At 43.8% G+C, this 22,578-nt stretch overlaps 1 protein-coding gene across 2 annotated transcripts in view; it reads left to right on the forward strand.

The window, feature by feature from the left end:
- LOC144797704 (carbohydrate sulfotransferase 6-like) overlaps positions 1-22,578 on the forward strand; it is a 191,411-nt gene that overhangs the window by 164,084 nt on the left and 4,749 nt on the right. The window lies entirely within an intron of this gene.

The following is a 22,578-nucleotide window of genomic DNA, read 5'->3' on the forward strand; positions in this document are numbered from 1 at the left end:
GGGAACTGCAATTATTGTAAACAGCCAGGTCATTTTATAAACGAGTGTGCAGTTCTGAAACACAACATAGCTACCGGTAAGACTAAAGAAAGACCACGTCCGCCGAGACAAGAACAAGTTTCACAGATTCCTCAGCCACAGACTGCACAACAGACAGTTACAGTACCGCAGCCTATTGCTGCAACACAGCATGTCACATCACAGATGTACCAGTATGCACAGTCTGAGTATCCAGAGTACCAGCAGTATTCATGAAACAGCCTAGAGAGGGAGGTAGGCTTGCCTCTCATCGAGATACCTGTAGATCAAGAAGGTCCCTATGTTCACAGTCAAGTATTAGGGAAAGACAGAAAGTTTTTGATCGATACAGGGGCAAGTAGGACCACAATTAGTCACGCCGAAGTTCCAGGGGCTCCGCTCTCAGGCTCAAGAAATGTTTCCCTTGGATTTTCAGGAAAACCCATCGTTAATGAGATATCTAAACCAGTCACTCTAGATGTAGGTCCATTGTCCCGTACTACTGATCTGTTACTTACTAAGTCATGTCCAGAAAATCTATTAGGTATTAAGACACTGAAAGAGTTAGGTGCAGTTATATGCTGTTCCCCAGAGGGAATACGTCTGTTCCTACGTGACTTTAAGGGTCACTATGTATTACGAGATTTTGATTCCAGATTGTCTAATGTTCCGCAGCACTTATGGGCGCAAGGTCCAACTGATGTAGGTTACATGCAAATCACACCCCATCGTGTGACTCTCAAACCAGGTGTAGTGTTACCCCGAATCAGACAGTACAGATTGCCACCTGAGGCTGTAGCAGCCTTATCCAAAATTATTGACGAGCTCATGGCTCAAGGAGTAGTTGTAGAAACTGACTCCAATGTATGTAATTCTCCGATCATTCCAGTCATGAAACGTACTGATCCGAATGCACCCCCAGTATATCGATTAGTAATTGATTTACGAGAGCTTAATAAATGTATTATTCCTCAGTACCCAGTTGTTCCAGACATCTCTTCCCTGTTAACAGCCATTGATTCCGAAGCCATGTTTTTCACTGTCATAGACCTCAAGAATGCATTTTTCAGTGTTCCAATTCATCCAGACAGTCAGTTTCTTTTCGGATTCTGTTTAAATGGAAGGAGCTATATGTTTACACGCGCTCCTCAAGGTTTCACAGAAAGTCCTAGTATTTATAGTCAAGCACTTAAGAGACAACTAGACAACACTCACATGCCAACTGACACTGCCCTGCTCCAGTATGTCGATGATCTACTGATCACTGCCCGTTCTGAATGTGCCTGTGAGCGAGCATCACTTACAGTTCTGTATTTTCTAGCCGAGATGGGGCACAAAGTGTCACCTTCGAAGCTTCAATTCTGTGTCCAGCAAGTGGTATACTTAGGACACTTGCTGTCCAAGAGGGGTAGGCAGTTGACACCAGACCGTATCCAGTTAATAGCGAGTCTTCCCCAGCCCAGAACCCAGAAGGAGGTACGTGCCTTTATCGGCCTTACTTCTTATTGTAGACAATGGATTCCCCAGTATGCATTTCTAGCCAAGCCACTGATACAGTTAACGACACAGGAGGCAGCCGTATCGACTGTCCTCCCTTGGACATCTGAACATACACTTAGTTTTAACGAGTTAAAGAAAGCCTTATGTCAAGCTCCAGTTCTAGCTACACCGAACTACAGTAAGCCTTTTACACTTTTCGTTACTGAACGCGAAGGTACAGCATTGTCTGTTCTCACACAAGATCAAGCAGGACAATACAAGCCCTGTGCTTATTTTTCGAGCACACTAGATCCAGTCGCCCAGGCGTTGCCTGCGTGCCTCAAGTCAGTTGCAGCCACAGCACTAGCTATCAGACAAAGTGATTCCATAGTTTTAGGACACTCCCTGACAGTACAGGTCCCACATTCAGTAGAAGTTCTTTTAAACCGAACACAAACCCAGCACTTGACAATTGCACGTTTAACAGGTTATGAATTGACACTGTTCCAGCCACACATAGAAATTAGACGCTGCAACGTCCTGAATCCTGCTACACTGTTACCAGCAGTTAATGAAAATCCAGACCCACATGACTGTGTGGAAGTAGTTAACATTACGACAAAGCCAAGACAAGACCTGACAGACATTCCGTTACCAGATCCTGACCTGACACTTTATGTGGATGGTTCATGTATGAGAACTAGTACAGGAGAACTAGTCGCCGCGTATGCAGTGACTACTGACACTGAAGTTATTGAGACACACCGTATTGACACCCTGTCCGCTCAAGCAGCAGAGCTAGTCGCTCTGACACAAGCCTGTATACATGCCAAGAACCTGAAGGTTAATGTTTACACAGATTCACGTTACGCATTCGGAGTTGTACACGACTTCGGAGTGCTCTGGCAGGAGAGAGGTTTCATGACTTCTCATGGAACCAAGATTCAGCATGGTCTCCTTATTCAAGCCCTGTTAGATGCCATACATTTACCGACAGCTATTGCTATCATGAAATGCAAAGCACATACGAAAGTTACTGACATTATTTCCCAAGGTAATGATTTAGCAGACCGCACAGCCAAGCTTACAGCACAGACTCCAGACATTCCAGTTAACATGACACATACCCCAGATCCGATTACATTCATGACAGTTAAGGACCCTACACAAGATGTCATAGATATACAGTTACATGCTACTCCCGATGAAATCAAGAAATGGTCCGAACAAGGAGGGGTCCAGACAGATCAAGGATGGTTAACGAAGGGTAGAGCCACATGGTTTCTCCCCGATTCTATGGTTCAAGTCATTATCAATACCGCACATAGTCCAGCACATTTAGGAGAAAAAGCTATGTTAGACAGTATCCAGAACATTTGGTTCAACAAGCATTTACGAGCTGCAGCCAAGCAGAAAGTCCGTACCTGTATGATATGTTGTCAGTTTAATCCAGGTAAAAGTGTCCCGGTGGAACAAGGTGGTTTCCAGCCCCCTGACCACCCTTTTGAGGTCCTCCAGATGGATTATATTCAAATGGAGCGATGTCGAGGTTTCAAGTATGTCCTTGTAGTTGTATGCGCTTTGTCCAGGTGGACAGAAGCATATCCAGTCCCAGATTACACAGCCGCGACCACTGCCAAGCAGTTGGTTCGTGAATTTTTCCCTAGATACGGACTCCCTAGAGTCGTATATTCTGATAACGGCCAGCCATTTTCATCTGAACTCATGAAACACGTTTCCCTGTTGTTAGGGTACCAGTGGAAGTTTCATTGTGTACGCCATCCTGAAGCAGCCGGTCTCGTAGAGAGACATAATCAGACCCTGAAAATCCGTATAGCCAAAGTCTGTAAGGACAAAGGTGTGGACTGGTTAATAGCTCTGCCAGTCGCTTTGTTTTATATGCGCATGGTCGCACATTCCAGATCAGGTCTGTCCCCGTATGAGGTCGTATTCGGCCGCCCCCCTAACATGTGGGGTACTCCTAGACCCCGAAGTATTACCGATGTTTCATGTAATATGCTGACAGATTACCTAGCTTCCTTGATGTCTGCCCTCAACTCATGTCGTTCACAGGTTGCCGCCGCATTTCCAGACAATACCGAGGTGGCACCGCACGAGATCGTTCCAGGCTCCCTTGTGATGGTCAGAAATTTCGACAGATCAAGTCCGCTGGAACCACGTTGGAAGGAGCCACGTCAGGTCCTCTTGACCACCCGAACTGCCGTCAAGTTGGAAGGCAGGAAGGGGTGGGTCCATCTTTCTCATGTAAAACTTTTCAATGGATTGAAATCAGTCTCCAAGAACATTTCCAAGGATTTCCAGGATTCGAAAGATTGCCAGAACATTGTTTTAAAGGACTGTCCCGCACAAGACATTATTACAACCCCTCCCTTGTTAGAGAAAACTCCGCAACAGGAGTATAAGCTCAAATTAAGGTCTAGTAAAATAAGTCAGTCAGTTTGATTGTATAAGTCCTCCCCTAGGTGAAACGGTTAGATTGTTTCTGACATGTATAAAATAGACCCCCATAGTGAGAGAGTCAGTCGAAGTTCACTTCAATGTATCGTTTTTCTAAGTTTCATATTGTTTCTCAGCATAATGATTTCCTGCACCAGCTACGCATTTTTCCTGTATTTACCAGTTCCTCATGTAAATATGTCTACTAATGCTACAGTAGAGCACACGTTTAGTGATCTGCCTCCTCACGAATATTCATACCGCCTCGCTATGCGCAACAACACATTTATCCGTATGTTACATTATTCACACCAGACCAGCAATGCCACTAATTGTTGGGTGTGTGGTCGACTCCCCCCTTTCCAGACACCGAAGGGAGTTCTGCCACTGTTTCCTTATCCATTCTCACATAATGGTTCGTGTGGAGCATGGTCCACGTTAACGTCATCCTCAACAGATATGTCTTTTCTTAACAGTACATGTTTTCCAGACAAGCAAGGTTTCCCCCACAGAACAGGTTTAGATCTAGAAAACGAAGTATATAATTTAGGTAATTATTCGTCGAATTTCATGGTCCTGAATGTTCAGTCTGATACTACTCCAGACTTACCTGCTATTTCAGTACTACCAGTCAAAGGCGAATTATGTGTCCGTAGTTATGGTTCTGTACACATAGGTCATAGTGAATGTACTACTGTTATCAAGTATAGTGACAGTGGGAAATCTATTTTCAAAGCTTCACGTCATTCTTATTTTATTTGTGGTCAAACTGCATATGTCCGTCTGCCCCTCGATTGGGAGGGAACCTGTTACATTGCTTTCCTACTGCCACCTGTTTTCCTAGCCCCATCTGATTATCACAGAAACACACATCTAGTACACATTAGACATAGAAGGGAGTCCCCAATTGTCGATTATACTGAAACTACACTAGAACAGTATACAGATTTCAATAAAGGTTTCTTCTTCTTTGTAGGACCTGTCCAGAATAGTAAACTGATCCGTAGGTTAACAAGAACCCTTGAAGCTGTAGTTAATGAGACTGCCTCTGCTCTAGGTAACCTAACCGAAGAACAATCTGCTATGAGATTTGTCGTTTTGCAAAATCGTCTCGTCCTTGACGTCATACTGGCCGATAGGGGCGGGGCCTGTAGAGTCATCGGATCTAGTTGCTGCATTTTCATTCCAAATAACGCGCCGTCTGTTTATTCAGCTATAACCAGACTCCATAAAATTGCCCATCTGTTACATCAAGATCCAGGCACCTGGACATGGTCCGGTTGGTTCTGGAATATAATTTCCGCATGGGGATGGAAAGTCCTGTCCTTTCTAGGTATTGCAGTAGCGATCATATTTAGCTGCTGCCTCTGTATACAATGTGGCCCTGCGATTTGCGGCATGTGTGCTACCTCTTGTATTCCTAGTCCCAAGCCCCGTTCTAAATCCCGTTCCAAGACAATTCGAGACGAGCAAATGGTACTGTATGAAATGATAGACGGTATCATGAAAATTGATGTTTCCTGATGGAAACGTAGTGACAAGGAGGGAATGTGGAAAAGTAAATTTTGCCATGTTCTGTGTCCCTACGCTTCATCCATCATATGTTATGTGTGCATGACCAATATGCATATGTTATTCCCCATGTCCGATTAAAGACGCAATTACAGTTGTGTCCACCTCTAGTATGTCATTTTCCAGTCCTCGTGAATACTACGAATATCAGGCCTAGGTAAAGTTATGTTGCCACGTTTCATAGTGTGCACGTTATTCCATTATAAAGTCCCCGTTTCCAGGCCTCAAAAGGGCCCGGACCACAGATTCAGCTCCTGTCTCCTGAAAGCCTCGCTGAGGAGTGATACAGCCCCCACCTGTATCCTCGACCCTTCACTTACTTCCTGCCTCGCAGTGCCCGGTACAGCTTGGCTCTGCCTCTGAGTCTGCCAAAAGTATGTTATAGTTCCAGTTATCAGTTCAGTCCTCCTCTTCTGCATTCCTAAGCTACTGAACTGCATCAATAGTTTCCGTCATTGTCTAGCCTTCTCGTCTCCATGTTAGAGAAATACTGTATTTAATGGTCATTTAGTATTCTTCATCACGCACTACATGTAGAATAATGCATGGTCCAGTCTTAGAGTCAAGTTAGCCTCTCCCCTCATGACTTCTAGTTCATATCAACATGTTCCCTAAACATCAGATACCAGATAGGGTTTAGGTACATGTCGCTCCGACCCTCCAGACTCTAGTCTCTGCTCCTAGCACAGAGTTCGTAGCCCCCAGCTTCTCCTAGTAACACGTCATTGCCAGTTTTCGCGCACCATTATGTTAGAGGTCCCGGCTCCTTAGGTAGCCCCCTCCTATGTTTCCGCCCATTCATGACATATTCTGTTACGTTTGCATCACATGTCTATGTATACTCCCAGTTACACCTCTTTTCACTGTTATCTTTCGCGACTGCTACGCGTCACGCCTTCTGCTCCACCCACTGCTACGCCTACTGCAATGTAATACTATGTGTTCGCGCTATGTATATATGCCTGTGTTTTGTTATTGAATGTTAGCGCGCTCATCCCAGACCAAGCCCCAGCAGCTGCTGGGCCTCTTTTCCCCTGTTGGGCCCCAGTTGTCCTGCTGGGCCCTGTCATTCTGTTCCTATGCAGGTTGTCCTGATCCTGTCCTTATGCTGTAATAAACCTGCAGAAACTCCTACTACCTCGAATCTTGACTCTTATTTATTGAGCTATCTGTTATGCTATAAGTCTAGTCAAAAATAGGGTATTATTTATTTATTTACCACATTGTTACCACCTTGTCACCGTTTATACTACAAATGGGGGTGCGCCAGGTAATGAAGTCCAGTAGACTGTGAATAGTGTAAAAAAATCCTTTATTTCAAATTCCGTTTTTTTCTTTTCATATGAGCAAACAACACTAAGCCAACGTGTTTCATCCCCTCAAGGGGAACTTCATCAGGGCTCATAAAGCCGTCATGTTATATCCCAAGGTAAAATGTTCCCTTATCAATACTCTTTAATGGAACTTTAGAACATTCAGAATTTTCTCCAGTTTATTGTGCTGGAAACCCTTGAAGTTGTCACAGGCATAATAAGGCCTGTTTGTTGTAGACCGGCAAGACGTTGGTTCCGGTTGCGTCCAAAAACGCCTTGTCGCCGTTTGTTACCTGCCATGAGAACTGGATCTTGTGGCGTTACACGGTCTCTTTCATGATTCGATAAGCACTTTTTTCTTTAATGATCTTCCCTATTCCACCGACAACATCTCAGCAGGCCCTCTGGTTTTACTAATGTATATATTTATATTATAGTGCGTCCGCTTTAACTATAGCGGCCGTGCTTAATTATTTATTTACTTAGAGCTGGCCGCTTTTGTAATGTATTTATTAAAATTAAAGTGCGTCCGCTTTAGCTATAGCGGCCGCGCTTACTTATCTATTTAATTTATTAATACTGCAGGCTGCTTTCGTTAGGGCCGATTAAGTGGGGGGCACAACATTATAACAGTTGCAATGTAATAGGACTCGCATTTACGCGCGTAAAAGCTATTGTCATCGTAAATGACAATGCTGTTTATTTATGTTTTAAAAACCAAAACATAAATAAAAGGCATTGTCATTTACAATGCCAATAGCTCAAACTCGTGTAAGTGCTAGACCTATTGCACTGCAAATGCTTGTTTTTTTTAATGTTTACATAGCGAGAACTCCATCCGAAGGTACTTGAGTGCTTTCACATGAGCGCCAGTTACATTACACAAGGATACATTCATGTTTTTTTTTAGTAGGCATGGGGAGATGAAGAGATTTGCCCAGAATCAAGGGATGTGACGCCAACCTGGTTCCTCATTTCCAAAGTCAGCAGCTCTGGCCGTTACGCCACGTCCTCTTCCGTTTCTCTTTCCCCTTTGCATGGCACGCGTGGATGTAACATTTGTGAAAGAAACTGTATGTCTGTAACTTTGTCTTCTAAAAGTGAAAGGAAGGCTACTAATAATGAAAGTTTGTCTTTGAAAAGTTAGTATTCCCAAAACAGAATAATGCACAAAGTATTATGCTGCCATCTAGTGGTGCTTTTGTGCGGTGCTAATAACCTAGAATAAACCACTTCAGCTTTAATTATCAGCGCTGACCAAGAACGTTGACTTGGTCAGATACTAATTAGGTTAATTTTAAGTTTTTAGGTGTAGCTCATTTGGTATGGCTTGATATTATTACCAGTTTTACAGAGTGAGTTTTGCCTGCCCAGAAGAGTATTTCTCTCACACCTACTGGCAGTTTGATGTATCCTCCTTCCTATATAATGTGTGCAATCCCCCCCCCCCCCCCCCCCCCCCCCCCCCTCAGTCGGGTATTCATCTTTCACTTAATACTATTGTGACTGTTTGGGTGTATTCTGCCACCTCCACTTGAGTACTTACAGTGAACTGCATGAGGGACTACTTTACAACGGAAGCCCGCCAGCACGCCCGGTACCAGATTTGAGCAGTTGCAGAAAATACGGCACTGCACTGGTAATCAGGGCCTAAATTTGGAACTGACGCTCTGGTTAGTTGTTAGTTGTGCTGATCTGTTGGCGCTATATTCAGTCATTAACGTTGGTCTCATCATTAGATACTGGAATGCAAGTGTGATTTCATTGCTCCCTCTGTGGTCACGTGATTGTGGCCTGTCTTTGGTTTGACTGACACTTCTTGGAAGGGACGCTAAACTTGGAGGCGGATCCAGTAGATGGCCTTCCGCCACGGTATTATTCCTGTGACGTAGCAACTTCCTGTGGTTGGCTCTACCTGGATTTAGCATTCCCTCTAGAAATGTAAGGGCCTATGTGTTGCCATCCAACTCTAAATCAAGACCAGAGTTACATGCCGAATAATTTTTGGAGTTCCAGCATTGACTGAATCTAAGTTCCTTACTGGACCCCACCGCATCCAGCAGTAGGTAGCATAGGACGAGAGAGGCCAACAAGGGAATATTTTAAGGAACAATATCAATTCAACACAGTACCTGAAAAGTGACCTGTTCAAGGCAATTAACGTTATTGAAAAAATATAGTATCCCCAAAGGTGATTATGTTGGAAAAATGATCCATTATCAAGTATTAGGCATGTGTAGCCTAGGACAAACGCATTTAAAATACGTACATTAACTGCTCAGATAGGCGCCATTGGGATTTAAAAACATGAGTTTCCCTTATATACAGGCATATGTTAGCATTTATTTGTATATAATGCTAATATGTACCTATCAGTGTAGTGTTTTGCTATATTTGGCAGCCAAATTCGCTAAAATGCCACAGGTATTAAGGCATGTACGTGTTTACTCTCCCCTGAGGCGGAAAGCCGGGGGTTCTACTCTCTGTCCATTTTGCTTGAAGTGCGCTGATATTGCGGTAATTTTTAAAGTGTTGTAAATATTTTATTGGTTACAATTTTAATATCAGTCCTCTCGAGTGCAAGATCCACTTTGCACCGAGGCGTGCTTCACTCACCCCTTCATCCCGGCGTGGCCGATTGTGGGCTGACGACGCGGGACAGGGGCGCCATCTTGGAGGGAGAAAGGGTTGGCGGTCCAGTGGCAGGACCCCTCCCGCCCTCCCGGATACTTAAGGAGCTGTGTCCTTTTGCTCAGTGTACGTGTTTACTCTCCCCTGAGGCGGAAAGCCGGGGGTTCTACTCTCTGTCCCTTTTGCTTGAAGTGCGCTGATATTGCGGTAATTTTTAAAGTGTTGTAAATATTTTAATGGTTACAATTTTAATATCAGTCCTCTCGAGTGCAAGATCCACTTTGCACCGAGGCGTGCTTCACTCACCCCTTCATCCCGGCGTGGCCGATTGTGGGCTGACGACGCGGGACAGGGGCGCCATCTTGGAGGGAGAAAGGGTTGGCGGTCCAGTGGCAGGACGCCTCCCACCCTCCTCGGCAGGGTATAAAATAATGGGGTCATTCCGTCCGCGCAGCGGGCGTGCCGGCGGCGCGCCGAAGGCGTGCCAAAGGCAAGCCCGTCTGCGCCCGTCCGCGCCGGACACGGGCCTAGGGCCACCCCCCCCTGGCTCTGCCAAACCCACCCGCCTCCCACCCTATACACACTCCATGCTAACCGATCTATGTCCACAACCAAAGGAAGGATGTACCAGATACAGTATGGATTCCATATCTTCTACCACTATTTTAAATTGCAAACACTGTCAAGCGGCCATCCCTCTCCTAAACAAACCGGTGGGAAGCGACATTCAAAACCAGACAATACAAAAACCCATTATTGCTCTTATTAATGTTCGCTCCCTGGCTAAACATAGGCAAGAAATTGCTGATCTAGTACTAGACAGGAATATTGATATATTGTTCCTGACAGAGACCTGGATGGATAAAACATCGGATCCAGATCTTGTGATAGCCGTTCCAAAAGGATTCAAAGCCTACAGACAGGACAGAATAGGCAAAAGAGGAGGTGGAATAGCTATAATAGCCCGGGACACTTTTAAAATGCGCATCACGACAATACCTACTACGACATGTGAGGCGTTTCAGTTCGATATTTACCTGTCTCCTACTTATAACTTTAGAGGCATTCTATTATATAGACGAGACGAGACTCGGTTGGGATTTCTCACAGAAATTGCCACCATTTTAGAATCCCTTGCTACCGAGAAGTCAATAACACTGTTAGGAGACTATAACTTCCATCTAGACTGTTCTGGAGATAAATATACCATGGCCCTTCAGTCAGAAATGGAGGTTTGTGGCCTATCACAGTTGGTGTGGGGACCTACCCATAATGCAGGGCATACTTTAGATGGTATATTTACCAATTTACAAAATCTATTAATAACTGACGTCCTCCCTATGACTTGGACAGACCATCACTTGATACTAGGTACTATAAAAATTAGTGAGGCACCCTTTCCTAAACCTCCCCCCTTGAGACAGGAATCTTTCAAGGTATGGAAAGACATTAACATTCCTAATCTCAGAGTATCACTTGATAATTCTAAACCCATTTTGTCTACTGAGCCAGAGACAGCTACAAAGCAATACCAAGATTGGCTGGTCCATGCTACCAATAAACTAGTTCCAGTTAAGCAAATGTCCAAGAATAGAAATGTTCCTTCAGCACCCTGGTATACAGAGGAACTCAGAACACATAAACAGCTTTGTAGAAATAGAGAAAGGCATTGGAGGATACATTATGATGAGGAAAGCAAAGATAAGTATAAGAAGCTTGTAACTCAGTATAAACTTCTGATCATGGAAGCCAAAAAAAAATATTACAGGGAGCAAATAGAGAGTTCCAATAACTCTAATAAAAGGCTCTATGACATAACTAAACAACTTGCAGGAGTAACTCCTGACTTGAATCCCCCAGTTTCACAAAGTTTTTGTGACTCAATAGCTTCCTACTTTTTCACTAAAGTAAATGACATCTTCTCATCTTTTACCTCCTCTGATAAACAAAACAATGATGATATAATCATGCCACATACTGACAAAACTTTCTCGCAGTTTGTGGAAATCTCAGAAAATCAAACCCAGGATATCATCAAATCCATTAAGTCCGGCTCAGCACTGGACCCTTGCCCCTTGAAAACCCTACGCCCATTAATGGATACCTTGATCCCAGTTATAACCCAAATCTGCAACTTAATGTTCCGTACTGGAATCTTCCCCACTTCACTAAAAAAAACCTTACTGAAGCCACTTCTAAAAAAATCAGGCCTAGATAAAACGGAGTTAAAAAACTACAGGCCCATAGCTAACCTTCCATTTTTAGCCAAAGTGGCAGAAAAAGCCATGAACATTCAACTTGCGGAATTTATCGAGCAAAACCATCTGCTCGATGAAACTCAATTTGGATTCCGCAAGTTTCATGGAACAGAAACGGCGCTTATTAAAGCGGCGGATGATATCCGACTAATCCGAGATCAAGGGGGCTCAGCACTACTGGTGCTTCTAGACCTATCGGCCGCTTTCGACACGGTCGACCACAAGATTTTGGTCGACCGTGTCGAGGGGATGGGCGTGCGGGGCCTAGCCAAGAATCTGCTGGCATCGTTTCTGGCGGATAGATCTCAGGCAGTCGCCTTGGGACAATTTGAGTCAACAGAGTTGTCCTTGCCATGTGGGGTACCTCAAGGTTCATCCCTTAGTCCGACACTATTTAATATCTACGTGTCGGACCTCGCTAAAACCATCAAAGCGCATGGGATGAACCTTACCTCATATGCGGACGACACCCAGTTGATTCTGACCGTCAGAAATGATGGGGAAACAGTAGCGGAGAGTTTTAAGGCAGGAATGTTGGCTATCGGACGGTGGATGTCAGCAAGCCGCTTAAAATTGAACTCCGAAAAAACCGAGGTGGTAACTTTCGGTCACCTTAGCCCCAGTTGGTCCTCAGCATGGTGGCCTCCGTCCTTTGGAGCTTTGCCTAAACCAACCCCGAAGGTGAGAAACCTAGGTGTCATCTTCGATGATAACTTGAACTTTATGGCTCATGCCAACCAGACGACCTCTGTGGCATTTTACAAACTACGCCTGGTAAAAAAGATCCTGCCATTTCTCCCCAAATCTGTAGGCAGGACATTAGTAAGTGCCCTTGTCCTGTCTGCACTAGACTATTGCAATGGCTTGTTTACCAATGCCCAAATCAGGGTCATCAAGAAAATGCAGTCAGTACAGAACGCTGCGGCCAGACTTCTCTCGGGTGTCCCCAGATTTAAACCAATAACTGATACCTTGAGAGATCTTCACTGGCTCCCAGTAAGGAACAGAATCAAGTTCAAGACCTTGTGTATCGTGTATAAATCCCTGCACCAACAAGCCCCACAATTTCTGAAAGATCACCTCACGCCATATCATCCTCCTCGGCCACTCCGTTCTGCTAAGATGAACGATCTGGTAGTACCACGGACTAAATTAGTTAGTTGGGGAGATAGACGTTTTCTGGTGGCTGCTCCGAAACTATGGAACACACTCCCCCAATCCATCAGATCTAGCCCAAATCTCCTGTCATTCAGAAAGCAGCTGAAAACATGGTTGTTTAATCTTTAAGAGCTGGAAGCTAAATTAGGAGAGTTAACAAGAGTACAGCGCCGAGACGCCTGCGGGCAATTGTTCGCGCTTTATTAAATGTAAAAAAAAAAAAAAAAAAATCAAGCTATGAGTGCATGTTTATCAGTTGAATAAATGTAGAAATATACAATTTTACAAATCCATTTATTCTCAAAACATAAAATAATTATGGATCAATAAAATTGCCCAAAAATAAATATGGATAAATACAGACAGAAATGTTAAAAAACATAAATACCATAAAACCGGGAGCCCTATTAATGATTGTCTTTTTCTGCTGATGATTATCTGTCGACGATTTTTCAACTCTGGTCAAAATGGAACGGATTTGCCAATGCTTATTTAGAGTTCATTGTGAAAGGGACAACTGTGTTGTAACTTGATTACTACACTTGTTTTTTTCTTCTGTGGATTGAACATTAAGTGATAAAACTGCTTGTATAATGAGGCTTTACTAAATCAGTGGCTTGTTAGAAACACATCATCCAATGGAAAACTTGTGTGTCATAATTAAGAGTGTGGCTTAAACATGTAAACTTAATTTCTGTAATTTCCATAGTGTGCCACACAACCAGCATTTTGGTCCCCCTTTATGAGCGTTCTATTAATAAATCCATACATATAGCACAACTGATGTACAGCTAAAACCAGCCAGGAATATTGGCTCTGCCAGTGATTGTTAACGGTTTAATATACAGCATTATACAAGACAAATATGCTACACATTAAAAAAAATGCAAAAAAAATCATCCTGGAAATAGCTTGCCTCTCAGGGAATGCAAGATTAAGTAAAACGTGAAATATAAACACGGACTAAATCGCTGACATGGATTACATTAATGATTTTTACTTTCATTGTTCAGAAATTGATCAGTGTTTTTACCAGTAAAGTTGAGGACATTAATATAGGGACCGGCGCGTTTCAATGTGTGTTATTACTTACTAACGGGTCTGACATCCAGATGGACCCTGCCCACTTAAAGCCCTGATCGCACTTGCTATCTTCCGAAACCCGGTAGTTACTTCATGGGGGGAAACATTATTCCCCTGTAAAGAAAGATTAGTTTTTACACATTTACACCATGAGTATTCCAGTAGATTATATGCCAGGTGTCAATTTCCTGGCATAGATAGTGTGGATCATGAGAACTCCTAGAAATCTATGATTTGTACAGATTTTCATGGGATACACATTGGGATTCAGCGAATCCCTACAGATCCATAAATCTATGACAATCATAGGTGTGCATATGTGATGTGTGGATTTATTGATTCCCTTTGAATCCCAACCATTCTCATACAATAACACATACATTAGGGGCTTCTTTATAAATTAGGTACAAGACTGAGTGTATTTCTACATTTTTTTAAAAACCTCGTACTTCCGTAGAGACAATAGTCTAGTTGACTGGGTTATCAGGGAAACATTTTCTGTCTGCAATGCCTGTCTGGTGTAAAAGTTATGTCATGGAATGAGAGTGAACTGAATTATATCCTTCCACTGTCGCTTGCATTCAGGGATATCTATATATATTTCCCCCTCCTCAAACCCACATTCCTTTGTTGTTCCCTCACCATCCCTGCTCGCCACCCCTTCCCTGCTGATTTGTTTTACAACTTTTTTTGTGCCCACCTCGCAGGTGTTCATTGTAAAATGGGTTTTTACCCATTTCAAGATGTCATCCATGAGTATGCATCCACACGAATGTGTGGTGAGCACCAAGAAATGGGTTTGTATTATTTGAAGAAACCAATTCAAACATGGACACCAGGGGTGCATCCACTGTCACCATCTTCGAATGGGTTTGTTCAAATATTATAAATACATTCCAAGATGTTTGCATTGAAAATACACGCATCCACCTAGAATCTGTGAAAGAGGTTGTTCAAATATTACAAATGCATTTAAAGATTGTATTGGAAGTACACACATCTACTGTGCATTTAAAGATTGCTATCATGGACACATGCACACATGGCAGTCCTCTTTGAAGGCGTTTTTAGGTCTCGCCTGTCGATGCGCATGCGCATCGAGAAAGCGAGACTATGGTGGCTTATCCACTCTTTATCCAACTTGCAAGGAATCGTGGCGATTCCTTGCAGTGCACGAGAAATTTAAGCTCAATGCGCATGCGCATTGAGCTTAAAAGCGCGTGCACATGCCCCCAGCCGCCTGCCTTGCCTACTCTCCCAGCTGGTGCCGCTCCACCCCCTGCGGCATCAAAGGCTTTCACGGCCGGCCGGCCATGCTTTCAGTTTCACGACCGGCCGGCCGGCCGTGTGAAGTACATTTCAAAGCCCGCTCTCCCTGCTCCGCCCCCTGCTCCGGCCGAGACGCATTTCTCCTCCCTCCTCCCCCCTCCTGGGTCAGGTTACCCTGCTTTCTCTTTCGCTTTTTTTTCACGCTCATGCTTATGATTTCTTTATTGTATCTTGTGCTTCTCCGCCCATCTAATGGTTGTTAGTGCGCTTTACGTTTGAACAGCCATAGAAAATGAGATTTCTTATATAATAAATATTTAACTTGCATACAAATGGGAGTGCTTTAGTGGGAGAGCGTGACAATTGTTCATAGGGATCATTTGAAGATAGGGAGGTGCGTCATTTCCTGTGGAAAACGCGGAAGAGACTTTTCACAGTTGAATGGAAGGGGTGAAGGTAAAGTGTGTTATAAGAGGCATTATAGCATGTACACATTTTGTTTGGCCGTCTCATTGAAGTAACACGCATGCAATGCACTCTATACTATTTTAAGCTCATGCAATAAAATAAGCTCTTGAATTAGTACTTGGAAAATATTTCAGTACATAGACTTATGACACGTGCATTGCGACTAGGCTCATTTCAGTAATATACGTGTGTTCCAATTGTGAAATGACATCCAGAATTGATATTCTATTTATCACACCAAGCCACCCTGTGCTTAATCAAATCGCTCCCTGTATTATATCAGAACGCAATTGATAACGTGTTTTTAAATATAAGCCCCTTTTCCATCTTTGTTTTGTTTTTGTTTTGCCAAGTAAGCATAGGCATTCCAGCGCCTATCGAATAACGTTTCGAGGCACAAAGGGTCTCACAGTAATGCTTTTCACCACTTTTATTGTGACACTTTATTATCGCCAGGTCATTATTAATAATTAAAGGATAGGCGATTACACACGATCCTTACTTATCGTATGCATAAGCAAATGCATATTATTTTTGGTAAATGCGGGTTTCACCAAATTCAAATGCCTACGCAGCGCCAAATGAGTTTGAGCGATAAAGGCGACACTAGAAAGGGAGCCGGGAGCAGAGGAAACTGTCCTGTAGCATTTGTACTTGCATAATTTTACTCAAAAGACCATACCCTTTAATTATTTACATTTTTCTCCAGCCACATACAATAAAATATATATTTTGTGAAGAACTTCTTAATCCTCTAGTGTGGTTTCCTGATTTTTTTTACTTGTTTTTTATTAAATCCGCCTCCACTGTATCAGGGGTTTCACGATTAGTGCTGGAAAATCAGATTTAATGGCGCTGAAAAAATGTAGATTAATCGTGCTGGAGCAGCGGTTTAATCGAACGCCCTCTTTGTTTATAGCATCCAGGGTAAGCTGGCAGCCTCATTGGGAAGCATGCCTGCCCCTCTCTTTGAAGTGTTTTTTGTACAGCAGCGCATTGAGGCGGCGCAGGCGCTCTACACGTGACCTATGACATAACACGCGGTAAAGCTTCTCAAAAGCACATCAGGGGTTAAATGTTAAATTTAAAAGAGGACCCTAGACACATATTCTCTCTTCCATCCTACAGAGGAGCCCAAGCGCCTATCTTACAACTTTTCGAGGCTTCGAGGCACAAATGGGTCTCACACCAATGCTTTTCGACGCTTTTAGTGCAACATTTTAATATGGCCAGGTTGTTTTTTTTTATATTTTAAGAACAGAAACATACATGGGATCGTTACTTTGTTACCTTTTTTTTATTTAGCTGGGACTGAGGGGGGGGGGGGTGAGAATGTGATTTCGGACAATATATGAAAACACTTCCCACTGCCCCCGCCATTAACTAAAATATGAAATGGTTATTCAGCAGTCTTTGGAAATTCCTGGAGGCAGAACAAGTGTTTGCACTTGAAGGGTGTGGTTGGCTTCTCGGATTGCAATAATGTCCAATTGTCTTGAAAGAGCTTGGCAATTCAAATCACACCTGTACTAAAATGCAAGGCACTTAGCTGCCCTCCTTCCAAAATATCAGATATACACATACATTGTATTTTTTTTCTGTTTGGTGCATTTCTTATCTGCAAAGGACACTCTGTAAACAGAAAGCATCTCCAAATGTGCCCTCCATAGCAATACATATTATTATTATTATTATTATTATTTCTCACACCCTCACTCACCCTCACACACACTCAAGCAACGTCACACACCCGAAGCCTCACACCCCCTCACTCACACTCACCCTCACACCCCCTAACCCGCACACCGCCTAACGCTCACACCCCTAACGCTCACACCCCCTAACAATCACCCCCTAACCCTCACCCCCTAACCCTCACCCCCTCACTCTCACCCCACACCCTCACCCCCTCACCCCTCACCCTCACCCTCACCCCTCACCCCCTCACCCCCTCACCCCCTCACCCTCACCCCCTCACCCTCCACCCTCACTCACCCTCAACCCCTCACCCTCACACCCTCAACCCTTCGCCCTCAACCTCTCACTCACCCTCACTCACCCTCACTCACCCTCAACACCTCAGCCTCACCCTCACTCACCCTCACCCTCACTCACCCTCAACCCCTCACACTCACTCACCCTCACTCACCCTCAACTCCTCACCCTCACTCACCCTCACTCACCCTCACCCACACTCACCCACACTCACCCTCCCTCAACCCCTCACCCCCACTCACCCTCAACCCCTCACCCTCAAACCTTCACCCTCAACCCCTCACTCACCCTCACTCACCCTCAACCCCTCACCCTCACCCACCCTCATCCTCACCCACCCTCAACCCCTCACCCTCACACAGTGCAATAGGTCTCAGACCATTTCAGTTACAGCTTTAAGAAATGTTTATGGCTTTTTTTATTTGTAATTCTTTAGCATTGGCTACAGGAAACAAAAATGCTAAACATTTACAAAAAAAACCCATAAACAATTCTAAAAGCACTAACTCTAATGGTGCGAGACCTATTGCATTTCCAATGCTTGTTTAGTTTGTAAACATCTCCATTTGAAGATGACATTCACTGCAACTCTCTAACAAATAAGAAGCATCAGCAAGGCCAATAGGCTGAACTACAGAGACATATTGGCTTTGCCAATGCTTCCTTTAGATATTTTTCGAATTTCAATTCAGACCTCAATGCATGTTTTACAGAAGGTACATACACATAATTTGCTGGCATTTTAGCAAGTAAGGGTTTTTGTACTGACGGTCATGTCTTGTGATTAGCTATTGACCCTCCCTTTCTTTATAAAAAGTTCATTCTTTACAAACCGTTTGAGGTTTTTTTCTAAATCTGCATTTTGTGGCCATTGCAGGGAACTTTAAACATATTGTAAACATGTACTTTTTAGGTCGAGCCTAGCGCAGCGCGCATGCGCTACTTTAGGAAATCGGCCTCTTGGAATTACTTCAGCTTTTGTAGAAGCTTGTGCGTGTGGTGCTCACACGCTATTGGCCTTTGCGTCTGGCTTCAGCACGCAATTGGCCCTAGGCGTGTGGATGTCCCAGCTTTTTGTGAAACATTTACTCCCAGAGCATTTTGCTCTCGTGAGCCAGCAGCAGCGCGCAGGGGCCATCTGTTTTGTGTCAGGTTTGCTTCCCGCTTTTATTAGGAGCGTCCCCTCCATCCCACCTCCACAAGAGTGCGCGTTGCTTTCACTTTCACGGCCGCACAGCAGTGCTTGTTTGGGAAAGCAGCCTGGCACGCTATGCTTTATTTCTGCCGATTTCTATGATTAAAGCAGCTACGTATAAGCTGCGGTGATTGCAATTATTCTCCCGGGTGCTACTTGTATTCTTTCTAGCTGTATGCTTTAAAAACCCATTCATCATCTATCTACGGCGCCTCAAGAGCTCGGGGCTCGCGCATTATCTGTTCATAGCCCAATGCGCACCCACAAATGTGTGTGTACGTTGCACATGCCCCGCACATCTAATATTAATACGTTGTTCCTGTACACACAAGACTGAAGGTAGCATTTTTGTCCTGTTTTCATCGTCTTTAAATAAGGGACGTAATGCCTCTCTTTGCAAGAGTGAGATCAGACACACAGCAGCTGTGCGAGGCACCAAAGTCGGCCCCCTCAATGTGCAGTGTAAGTGAAAGATTGCCTAATGTAAAATGATGGCGCTATTTATCTTGTGCTATTGGCATCACCCAGCACCCGCCGCTGTTATTGATATCATAGCCTTTGTCTTTAGCTGTAAACTTCATTAGTATGCAAACGGGGTGTCACCATCATGGGTGGCTGGTGTCTTGGTTGGATGCACTTTCTACTTTTCTGGCAAATGAGCGCAATTATTTTCACGGCTGTGGGCACATCATGCATGTTTTATTCTCCATCTGGGCCTGCGCGGTGCACAATTGTGATACAAGACGATGCTTCCCCTTTGGATGTTCTTAAGGCACTACCGGCTCAGCGAGGATGAAATGGTCCTCTGTCCCCACACTGCCATATCCACCACAGCTTGACAACAACATTATTTCCCTACTGGATAAAAAGCTCTTCAATTATTACATTCTTCTGTGCATGCATATATTTGTGCTTTTCCACGTAAACATAATGCGGCCACCTATAAACTGCCAAATGAACTGTGCAGAAATCGCAGACCAGTTTGCCTTTGAAGTTGCATTCGAGTTAACATGTTAATACAGCGCAGGTGCACATTGAGTGCAAACAGTGAATAATGGTGTGGGAGCTTCACTCTGTTGTCTCGTGACTACCCTGATTTATTCTTGTGTTGGTTCAAGAGCTTTAGTATAATCGCTGTTTTAGTTCAATGTTTAGTTTGTTCTTTACAGGTGATTGCTGTGTCATTCCCACACAACAAAAACAGACAGTAAACTGTCCCTATTACGCGAGCACTGCCACAGATTTGGCTAGGTTTGTGTACCTAAGGTGCTAAACTAGCTGCGGGCAAATCTTGCTGACAGTGCTAACCAGAGATGCCAGGTGTGTTCAGTGTATTGTGTAAAAAAGTTAAGACCGCCAGCTCTAAAGGGAGGTGTATGGCAGTGCTGCACAGAGACTTCCCTCTAATTATGAGAGTTTCTCAGAGCAGATGTATGCTGCCTGCATGTCCACTCTGTAACTTTAAAGCGCTGTGATTCCACTCACAAAGGGCTATGATTGAATCTCTGATGGAACAAGTTTCATTAGTTGAAGTGCTGCCAGACCTGTTTTTTTGCACTTCATGGACGGATTACTTTCTTGGACAATCTGTGAAAACACACCTGGTGCAGAGTATAAAGTACATTAAAGCTGCTCAGCTGGCTGGTACAAGTCACATTCTCTCACTTCCAAGGAACGTACTATCTATACCAGCCAGTAAGTACTTTATTATTTAATGCCAACCACCTGGTCTTGTGATAGGCGAATGCATGTAGACAGGAAGCGACAACATGTGTAATTTCACACGCTTTCAAGTCTCATCGTTTGAGAGGGGCTAGAATTCTAAATTTAAGTTTCGGCACAAGCGAATTGTGGCACGCTAAGATGGACTGTCACTACCGGTTTTCAAAGGTGGTCTGCACAGTACAGGGAGCCCTCGCATCGGCACTTGAGGACATAGCGGGCACTTCACGGTGCTTTTACTTGTGTGCGCCTTGGCTGTTTCTTAGTGCTGGTTAACCATTGAAGTTACCTTTAGAAGTGTGGTTTTCACTAATCACATGGTTAACATGCCGGCACATGTGACAATTTCAAGCATGCTGGGCGTGTCTAACGTTAATCAAAATGTGGGTGGGGGATTACACCCACCTTTTTGAACTTTCTTGTGGTGCAATACATGATAATTCCCAAATCGTGCCAGTCTGCTTACGTTGTTGACAGATTTTGTCTCCCACCCCCACTTGTCGTTTACTCACGCCCATTTGCTGCTCCAAATCAGGCACGTGTGAACCCATCTCACTTATTAAGACTATTTTATTCACAGCCTGTGACTGCTAAATATCTTTGAGCCATATCTGACGTGGGCTGCATATGGCACGCCTAAGGTCATTTGTGTGTTTGACTGGGGGTCACCATTCTAAACTTTCGCCTAGAGTCCTGATGTTCATAGATGTTGTAGCACCCAGGATAATGTGTTGCATGGCAAAAAACTCATAAGGTCCCAAAGGCGAGACCTATTGGCTATGCCAATGCTTGTTCTTAATATGGCACAAACAACAATGGCCTGCATTTCTCACATCTATGTGTTCTGACCCTTGTGTCTGTTTTACAGCTATTCAAGTACAGTGATGGAATACCTATGGAGAAAATTAAAGTAAACATGGAAAATCCCTGATTTCTACCTTCAGATTGAAGGTGGTCTTGGCGCTCCTGTCAATTCAGATTTAAGTGTCAACTAACAAAATAAAAAAAATACACACTCACACTTGCAACCAATACACCTCAATCAACAGGAAATCAAAACACTTGCCCTAACAAATAGGCACCTACTTTGTCTTCATGCTCAGCCCTGCCTGCAAACATCTTTACGCAGCACCTGGCAACACAGCTAAAATCGTCTATATAATCACAGAGCACATAGGCCCAGATGCATCAAGCTAATATCCGCTCGCAAAGGGGCAGATTCTCAGAATCTGCCCCTTTGCGACCGGTATTTTTGCATTTGGGATGCATCATCCCAAATGCAAAAATCTCAATTTAAGAAATCGCAAAATTGCGATTACTTAAATTGCTATTGCATTTAAGGAATCTCAAATTGAGATTCCTTAAATGCAATGCATTAAAGCTAATAAATTCGCGATTTCGCTAATAGGGGGCGCAAATTACCATGAAGTTGAACTTCATGGTAATTTGCAAAAACTTTGAAAAATGCACTAAAGTGCATTTTTCAAAGTTCCATTTTACACACGGACATGCCCTTAGGGCATGTGTGTGTGCAAAATGTACCCATATGCAGATTTCAGGGGTGCAACAGGGTGTCCTTTTGACACCCAGGCACCCTTGAAATTGCAATCTCACTTTGCGATTCTCTAATTGAGAATCGCAAATTGAAATTGTCTTCCCATTCATTCCCATGGGCCTCTAGGCCCATAGGAATGAATGGGGAGGTATTCCTTAACTGCGACTCGCAATTTGCGAGTCGCAATGAAGGAATTTTAAGAAATCGCTATTTTTTAAGCGAGTTCTTCATGCATGGCATTTTGCTATTCCTTATTAGCGAATCCTTATTTTTTCGCTAATAAGGAATCGCAAATTGGATGCTTGATGCATCTGGGGGATTGTGGGCAAAACTCCAACTGGGACTTATATAAAGACCTAAATGTTGCCCACCAAAGTCCTCTGGTGACCAACTAAATGGACCGCA

Source organism: Lissotriton helveticus, chromosome 12 (assembly GCF_964261635.1).
Source record: "Lissotriton helveticus chromosome 12, aLisHel1.1, whole genome shotgun sequence".
In the NCBI taxonomy this organism is placed as follows: Eukaryota; Metazoa; Chordata; class Amphibia; order Caudata; family Salamandridae; genus Lissotriton; species Lissotriton helveticus.